This window comes from Ovis canadensis, chromosome 9, assembly GCF_042477335.2.
Source record: "Ovis canadensis isolate MfBH-ARS-UI-01 breed Bighorn chromosome 9, ARS-UI_OviCan_v2, whole genome shotgun sequence".
In the NCBI taxonomy this organism is placed as follows: domain Eukaryota; kingdom Metazoa; phylum Chordata; class Mammalia; order Artiodactyla; family Bovidae; genus Ovis; species Ovis canadensis.
In genome coordinates, this window is record NC_091253.1 from 30118883 (window position 1) to 30128230 (window position 9348).

General features: G+C 49.2%; 1 long non-coding RNA gene across 6 annotated transcripts; it reads right to left on the reverse strand.

Moving 5' to 3' along the window:
* Positions 1-962: 962 nt before the first annotated feature.
* Positions 963-8938, reverse strand: LOC138446159 (uncharacterized). Of its 6 annotated transcripts, none has more exons than XR_011259153.1 (5): positions 8372-8938; positions 5528-5615; positions 4053-4129; positions 2200-2305; positions 963-1751 (listed from the first exon to the last, which is right to left on the reverse strand). It is a non-coding gene; the product is annotated as an uncharacterized lncRNA (long non-coding RNA). The 6 variants fall into 6 exon arrangements; XR_011259156.1 differs by having other exon boundaries at positions 1011-1751; positions 2200-2308; XR_011259155.1 differs by having other exon boundaries at positions 1011-1751; positions 2200-2308; positions 8221-8448.
* Between the last annotated feature and the right edge of the window lie 410 nt (positions 8939-9348).

Here is a 9348-nt window from a genome sequence, read left to right on the forward strand (position 1 = left end):
CACTCTGATTTCACCTAAGAGCATGTCAGATGTAGACAAGAATAGGAGACCCTTGGGGACGGCGGTCTTCTCTGGCTAATCAGCCGGCTGACAGCTGTCCGGCAGAGCACAGACACGAGTCCCACGGTGTCGTGGAAAGAGCTTCAAGTGAGGCTGAACTTCAGTTCCGGCCCCATCACTTCTAGACATGTGACCTTGGGCCAATTACTTGGTTTCTACATCCTGGCAGGGAACGAGTAGCTACTCAGAATGAGAACGGGTGGTGGAGTTCAGCAGAGAACTATTCAGAAGGGAAGGGCGGGATTTGAGACAAGCTAAAGAACCAATAACAGGAAGCAACCCTGAGCAGCCCAAAGTTTGAAGAGTGGAAGGAAAGAGCCTCTGCATGGACAGGAGTTGCAGCCTTTGGTAGAGGGATGCAGCCTTCAGTAGAGAGATGTAGCCTTCAGTAGAGGGATGCAGCCTTCAGTAGAGAGATGCAGCCTTCAGTGGAGGGATGCAGCCTTCAGTGGAGGGATGCAGCCTTCAGTAGAGGGATGCAGCCTTCAGTGGAGAGATGTAGCCTTCAGTGGAGAGATGTAGCCTTCAGTGGAGGGATGCAGCCTTCAGTGGAGGGATGCAGCCTTCAGTGGAGGGATGCAGCCTTCAGTAGAGAGATGTAGCCTTCAGTAGAGGGATGCAGCCTTCAGTAGAGAGATGCAGCCTTCAGTAGAGGGATGCAGCCTTCAGTAGAGGGATGCAGCCTTCAGTAGAGGGATGCAGCCTTCAGTAGAGGGATGTGGCTTTCAGTAGAGGGATGCAGCCAACCACAGCAGAAACAAGAAAAGCTTCCTCTATTCCCACCTCCCACTGCCCTGTGCCTCCTCACCAACACACCCAACCAGAAGCCAAAAGGCAAGGGACCCATGGAACTAGTCCAGCCTGTTCAGTCCCAGGAGAAGAGGGAACACACCCAGAACATGTTAAGCCGCAGTAACCAGATTTACAAAATGGAAGCAATAATAACCATAAGATTATCAAGACAATGCAACAAAATAATAGCCTCTGGAACACAGGAACTGTTCTACCTCTCTTTTCACCACTACTCTGTGCTTGCTTGAGTCTCCCCCAAATCAGGACTACAGAAGGAAATAGCAACCACTCCAGTACTCTTGCCTGGAGAATCCCATGGACTCAGGCACCTGGCAGGCTACACTCCATGGGTTGGCAAAGAGTCGGACATGACTGAGCAACTAAACAGCAAATCAGGATACATCCCTTCACCCGGCAGCTCCCCCAGAAACAGTCACCAGCATCACAGGTGTCCTCTGTTCAGAAAACAGTGACACCCGAAGTTTAAACATCAGTTTACACAGCTCTTAATCTGATTTAATGCTCACAGCAGTCCAGGCAGGTACACACGTTTGTCCTTACTTTACCGATGAGGAACTGGGACTCAGATTAATCACTTTGCCCAGCACACGTGCAGAAATAAGAGAGCCATGACTCCAACACTCTTCCCCACCTTCTAGGCCTGTGTTTCTTTACATTTATTCAACATTTTGCATCTCACACCTATGAAGGGAGTAAAGCGTGTATCTCCTTCTCAATTTTCTGACCCACCCAGAGGAGACCAGGATCTGTCTGTGTGGCCCGACTCTGCAGAGCTCTTCTGAGTGCACTTTTTGCTTCAGCTCCAAAACTGAAACTTTTCACAAGAAGAGAAGGAAGCTCTGGAGGCTGAGGGAGGGTACAGAGGCACTTCTCCAAATCTGGAGGAGAGAAATCAGAGAACACTTTCTGAAAGATATATTATCTGGGTTGAGGCTGAAAGAATCCATGGGCCTTATCTGCAGAGAAGGGAAGAAAAAATATTTTCCAGATCAGCGGTCAGCAAAAGCTGGTCTTATCGCAAGACTGCAAGTTGTCCAGCATGACTGGCGCTGAGAACTGGGTGACCTGACCACAGAGGGCACCAGGTGGGGGCCAGTCACCCTCCCCACCCCCTCCTCACATCCGTGCTGTCTCTTGTCCTGCCAGCAGGCAGCATGAAGCTCTGCCGGCAGCAGAAGTCAGCCCTGTGTCCTGTTGCAGACTGACCCACATGCAAGGACCCTCAGGGCCATCACGTCCCTCCTCCATCAGGCCCTCCAAAGTGACTCCCTGCCCCCAGCACTGACACAGCCTGGTCCCAATTACAGGGTAAGAGCGACTCCTCACCAGGAGCTTCCAGAACGTGCTATTATCTTTATGTAACATTTATATTTCCTTTTGTCCTCTCCAGCCTCAGGACTTCCGGCTCCTGATTAGTCATGGAGTGCGACTTCTGCTGCAAGGAAAAAGGGTCTGGATGGCTTTATTCTGCTCCCTGGCCTCTCAGGTCCTTTTGTTAAGCTGTCCCCTGTTCCCCACCCCACACCCCCGAGAGGGCTGACGCCCCATGACAAACTGAGAAAAAGAGAGAGCAGCCAACTATATGTGCTAAAGTGTAAGCCTCTGCCCATTTATTACAGGGCAAGAGAAAATCAACACAGGCTGTCAGGAGGAAACGGACTTGATGTTTAGAGGAGGGAGGGAAGAGGAAAGGAAAGAAGAATGGAAGGAAAGAAAGGAGAGGAAGAAGAGAAGGAAAGAAAAACACCAGAGGGGGCAAATATATTCAGAGAAGTCAAGTGCAGTACGAGATGAGGTCAAAGGTAGGATTGCGGGACTGGAGGGAGATTTCCCTGGTAGTCCAGTGGCTAAGACACTTAGCTCCCAATGCATGGGGGCCAGGTTCAATCCCTGGTCAGGGAGCTAGGTCCCACATGCCACAAGTAAGTGTCTGAATGCCACAACCAAAGATCCAGCATACTTCAACTAAAAAAAAAAAAAGATCCTGCAAGCTGCAACTAAGACCTGGTACAGCCAAAAAAATTAATATTAAAAAATAAAACGAACTCCTTTGCCTACAAAAAAAGAAGAAAAAAAAACACTAGATGGGCCCAGCTCACATAACAACTTGCTAGGCATGGCGAATAGCTTAAATTTAAATGTAAGTGAGACTTTTTGAAGGTCCTTGCGTAGATAAGTGACGAGATCTGATTTACAATTTTCAAAGAACACTCAGTGTTCTATATACAGACAAAATTCTAAGAAGCAATACAGGTAGCACAGAGAACTGTTAGGAGACTGTTAGAAACGCTAAAGGAAGAAATGGTGGAGTTGGGGGCACTCAGAGCAGCACGGGAGCTGGAGAGAGGCGAACAGATCCAGAGTCTCTCTTAAGAAGAGCCCCTGCAAGGCTCACTTATGGGCTGGATGTTGGGGTGAAATGCTTAGATGAACTAAAGATGGTTCCCAGGCTTGAGTCTGAACCACTGGGGAAAAGGTGGTGACATTTACCAACATGGCAAACAGTAAGGGAGGAACAACTTTGGCAGTAAGGTGAGAAAATTAAGCCCATTTTTTTTTAATGTATTAAGTTGAGATACCCATTAGTCACCTAAGTGGAAATGTCAAGTTAGCAGGATATATGAGTCTGCAGCTTTAGGGTGTTAGTGCTGAAGATATAAATTTGGAAGTCATTATCATGAAGATGGTATTTAAAGCCACGGAAGTGGATGAGGTCACCTAAGGAGACAGTGTGCAGGTAAAGAAGAAAAGGGGACCCACAGCTGATCCAACATTTGGACCCAGAGCAGGGGAGGGTGATCCGGCAGAGAAGACTTTGTGCAGACGGGCTGGGGGGCGGGAGTGGGTGCTGGAGAGAGCGGTGGGAGTGAGGCCAAAACCAGCTGGCAAAACTTTGGCTTCAGGAAGCCAAAGGAACCAGCCACGTGACTGGAAAATAGACTTGATGACAAGGAAGAGACCCTGGAACTCGCCAGGGAGGAGGCTGATGACGACCCAACAAAGCAGCGGCTGTAGCGGAGTGGGTGGGGGCCATATTCAGCCCAGATGGTGGTAGCAGAAACCAGAGTGGGTGATGATGAGGTCAGCGGACATTGAAGATGAGACCCCGAGATGAGAGCAGGGGCAAATGCCCGAAGCCACTGGGTCCATGGCAAAGGCGGGAGATTCAGAGCACGAACCATCCGAGTAGAGGATGCGCCTGTGATGGAGACCGCAGGTGTGAGTCCCCTCTGATAGAAGCAGGAAGCATCGTCCACTGAAACAGGAAACGAAAAGAGTTCAGCAGCGAGCATTCCCAACCTAACTGCTCCTAACTGATGCCGTTTGGGTGCTGCGCCACCTCATGGGCATTCTAGAAGGACGGGCAGTTGTGGCCAGACAGCATGATCTTCTTCTTCTTTTTTCCTTTTGGTGTTCCAGCATTGATCATTATTAGCAACATAGCTTAGGTTCTCTGTCTTTAAGATAAGGCTTAGATAGGATCCATCTAGTTCTAAAACACTGACTCTGAAAAACTTCACAAGATACACATTTATCAAGTAAAAGGTGTCTTGAGTATTCTTTGGTGAGAGACGTGGTACTTGCTTACATAAAAATTGTTTTTCACCTCTGGGTAACTATGAATATAACCTATCTTTTTTATGTATAATATAACGTATCTTTGCATTATCATCCTACCAATGTCCATGTCTTGAACGCATTTATGGCACTGTAGACTTCTTTGTGGACCCTCATACAAAAGAATTAAAAGGAGAGGGTGGGATGAATTAAGAAAATAGCATTGACATACACACACTATCGTGTGTAAAATAGATAGCTGGTGGGAAGCTGCCGTAACACAGGGAGCTCAGCTCGGTGCTCTGTGATGAGCTAGAGGGGTGGGATGGGGGGAGGAAGAACCAAGAGGAAGGGGAATATATATATGCATATATGGTTCACTTCATTGTACAGCAGAAACACAATTTTGTAAAGCAATCATGCTCCAATAATAAAATAAATCCATAAATAAGAATAAATCTGTGAAGTTCCCAACCAGCGACCATCATGTGGGACCTTCCCTGCCCTCTGGATGCTCCATCCCCCCTACTCTTTCTCTCTTACAGCCTCCGAGGTAGACACACGGGGCGGGTGCCTGAACATTTGTTAAAGTATAAAACAGATGGAGGTGGGATGTAGAGAATTAAAAACAAACAAAACCCCAGAAATGCTGTCTTTGCAACCAGGAGACCTGGGCTCATGCCCCAGGTCTGAACCTGACTTTCTCTTTGACCTTGTAGCACCTCCCTCCTCGCCTGGCCTCCGGACTGTGTCGGCTCACCTGTGAAAGGTAACAGTTGGGCTAGATCTGTGGCTTTCAAATCTTTCTTTTCAAATTAGTAGGGCTTGTTTGACAAAATCTGATTTGAGGTATAAAAGAGATAAAGGAAGGCTGGTCTGATTAAAAGGTTGAAGGAATCTTGTACCGCATGGCTCAGCCACCCCCAGGTCCCCAAGGTAGGTGGCTTGGTAGTCCCAGGGCCAGTGACTCCCAGGTACACAGCCTGAGAGGCTGGTCCAGACTCCGGCTGCGTGTGCCTCCTTGGCACCTCCTGGTGGAGACGCCCAGTAGGTGCAGCCCCATGTGGGCCCCTCGCTTCCTGGTCCTGGAGCTCACCTGGGCCCCAAGGCCTCTCTGGCTGGAATACTGCTCTGTTGGTGATCTTGATGGATGATGACAGCAATTAGCAGAGAGAGAGATTTCCCTGTAGAAAGATGGGAACATTCATTAAGGACTTCATGCTAGGAGGCAGAACACAGCCCCAAATTCATTACTATTTAAGGCCAGCAAGCCATCCCAATTTCACTGAAAGGTGAAAGGGAAACCCAGACTTCATAAATAAGGGGCTATGAGGATCGTCTAAGTCTTGGCTTGCAGTGAAGTGGAGTTTCTGTCTCTCTAATTTGCCATCTTATGTTCTGGGCATGTCAGGGCTGATACGAGGCTGGGTTAGGGTCGGGGGGTGGTTGCTGTTTTTAAATCAAGCACCTGTCAGGTGGAAGCTGGTTTCGCAGTCACTGATGTGGCCAAACCAGCCATGGGCAAATATCCAACAGGAACCCCAGCTGCAAGGCTTCCAAATAGGCTGCCCTCTCTGGTACCCTAAAGGTTTGGGGTTGTTTAATAAACCACATTAGGGCTCTTAAAATATCAGAATGCTGTCGCTTTGCTTTTGTCTTTCATCTCTCATCCCCGCTTACATGGGTGGTTTTGAGTTCATCCATGGATACTCACTGAGCACTTTCTATGCGGTAGTCTGTGTCAGACGCTCGGGACCTGGAGCTAAGTATTTCTATCTAAATGCTCCCTGCCTACAATCCCTTCAGTCTACTGGGGGGCCTCCTGTTAACTGTCCCCATGCACCCACCCCGTGTTCCCTTCATCTCTCTACCTAAGGATGTGCTCTGGCCAAGAGGAAGTGTAGACGTGCCAGGGACTCAGTGTCCAGGAGTCATCAAGGACCAACCAGGGAGGGAGACAGCAGATGAAGACCCCAGTCTCCTTGATCTGCAGAGGGATGGTTCTGGGGTGTGTCTGAAACCATCTCTCAGAGGTCCCCAGTAAAAACACTTTTTGTGACTTTCCTTCCTCCCCAGGGCCCTTCCCACTCTCATGCCAGTGCTTCCTGGGACCACATCTCTAATAAATTCACTGCACCTAAAGTCTTATCTTTGAGAGGAGCTTACCATGTAGTAAGAGCATACATGTGATAAAAACAAGCTCCTCATTTCACACTGGAAGAGAAAGAGTAAGATGCTCTGAGACGTTCACTTTATCTCCGTGTCTGTAGGAGAAGCTTCCCAAAGGCTGAGATGCTGCCTGTCTTCAGTTCCTTTAGCGTTATTGGGACACCAGATACAATGCTGGGTACGTGCTCAGAGCCGAAGAGATGCACACTGAGTTGAACTGAATCATAAATGCTGTGAGCTTCTCCCCCAGCCTTGATGGGTGCAGCAGGGCTGTTTCCAGCATGCTGCTCCACCCAGACACAAGAGCCTAAATTCCATTCATTCTCCCGTCAGGAACGCAGGGAAATGAGAACATCCAGCTTCACCTCAGGGCAAAGAGACCTAAGTTTAAATGATGGTGTCTGACACCAGGCCAGTCACTTTCCACGTTAATTCCACAAGGCTTTTCTGAGCACCCGAGAGAAACCAGTGGGGACACAGCCGTGAATAAGATAAATAAGGTCACCACCCGCTTTCAGAGTAGTGTTAAAGGGTCAGGACATAAATCAGCTCTCATTTCTCTGCTTTTAGAGAGTCCAGAGGGGTCAGAGCCAGGGTCAGCTCTCAGCAGGGCTCTCCGCCGCTTCCTCTTTCCAGCAGTTGGTCTCTCTTTCTCAGACAGGCGACCTGAGCCCACTTGGAGCCAAACACTGCAACCCACAGCCTCTCTCTGCCTCTTTCTCTCTCCCGGGTTTCTTTTCCTCCAGGGATGGGAGCTTTCTCTATTCCAAGCTCAGTTCACTGAGGCAAGAAGGCAAAGAGGTTAAAGACAGAAACTCTGGGGCCAAACTGCTAGGCTCCACCATGTACCACAGCTGTGTGGCCTCAAGTAAACGAGGGAGGCTCTCACATCCGGATTCTCTCAGCCACCAAATGCGTGCAGCAGGAGGGATTTTCATCTCATAGAGTCTTGAAGCAGCAGGTCGAGGGCTGCATATTATGTAAAGCACCGGATGACTGCTGGCTATTTCCGCTAGCTCAGGCCAAGGAAGAGCTTTTTTGGTTCGAGACCCAAACATCCTTCATTTGCCAGCTTTCTGCACCAGGCCTTGTGTCTCAGCACTCCTTACATATTGCATTGTACAGAAAAACCCAAATGCACTTTTTGGTCAATCCATTCATGATACTGGGTTGGTCCCTGGTGGCTCAGATGGTAAAGAATCCGCCTGCAATGCAGGAGACCCTGGCTCGATCCCTCGGTTGGGAAGATCCCCTGGAGAAAGGAATAGCAACCCACTCCAGTATTCTTGCCTGGAGAATTCCATGGACAGAGGAGCCTGGCGGGCTATAGTCCATGGAGCTGCTGCTGCTGCTAAGTCATTTCAGTCATGTCCAACTCTGTGCAACCCCATAGATGGCAGTCCACCAGGCTCCCCCATCCATGGGATTCACCAGGCAAGAGTACTAGAGTGGGGTGTCATTGCCTTCTCCGCTATGGAGTTGCAAAGAGTCAGAAAACAACTTAGCAACTAACATATTCAGCACAGTAACAATACTGGGTTACTCTCTTTCCCTTTTCTATGTCGGTGCTCAGCCCTGTTGCTTATTCCTGGATCCCCTGGCCATATCATCAAAACTCACCTTGTATCACCCCACCATCTCACACAGACCCTTCTCTTTGATTGCACAGGTTTGGCTGTGATTTCTTCTTGTGCTGAGAAGACTCAGAGGAACACTTTCTCCCACCAGCCTTCACCCTGACATGCAGCAACACAGAAAAACCACTGCTTACCCCTTCCAGGCAAGGCCCCCAGCGCTGTTAGGAGCTGCTTCCCCTTCACTCCCCTCTCCCTGTGGTTTTCCCCAGGCAGGAAGTAGGTGGTGGGGAGGGGGGAATCTCCGACTCCTAGCCCTCCTTGGAGCACGTCATCCACCGAATTAATCAGAGAGGCGGGCTGTGTCCATCCAACCTGAAGGCCACCTGTGTTCCAAATTTGAAAATCCATTCACTTGGGAGAAGCAGAGAGTCCCACGGGGAGTCAATGGATTTCACTTCGCTGAACATTGCTTTGGGCAAATAAGCAATTTTATTTCCTCTTCCGTACCCCCCTTAAAAACATCAATGAAGTGTTTTGTGGTGTTGCTGACAGCACATGTCACTTCGAAGCTGGAAATAAAATCTTCTTTAAGCTATTTATAACCGACTGGCAAATGGAAGGTAGTGGGAAGGAAAGGGAGACCAAAGCAGGAATGGTGGGGGGAGCTGAGTGCCAGCCCCTCCAGCTCCCAGCTGCACGGCTCTGCAGGCATCACTCAGAATCCCTGGACCCCACTCTTCATCTGTAAAGGAGGCTGGGGGACCCCTACACCTGCCTACAAGGGGTATAAAGCAAGCGGGTGGAAGGAGGGGCTCTGGGAAGCTAGAGTGACGACACTGCAAGCTCTCCCGGGAAAGGGGGTGTGCTTTATAAACTGTAGAGTGCTTCTGACGTTTCACAGACTGCAGGATCCATTTTTTCAAAGCAGGGCACTTCAACCTAGGAACCAGGTTCTCGGCAGCTTTAGGGGTTCTGGAAACCACCTATAATTTTATGCCAAAGTTTCAAGTGCAAGGTGTGTCTCTCTGGAGAGGTCTTTAATGTACATTAAAATATCAAGAGGATCTCTAACCCAGGAAAGGCTAAACCCAGCATCCCAGGTGCAACATGGGGTTGCAAAACCAAATGCCCGTGGATCCAGGCAGGTGACCTCGAAGAGAAGCTGAGTGAG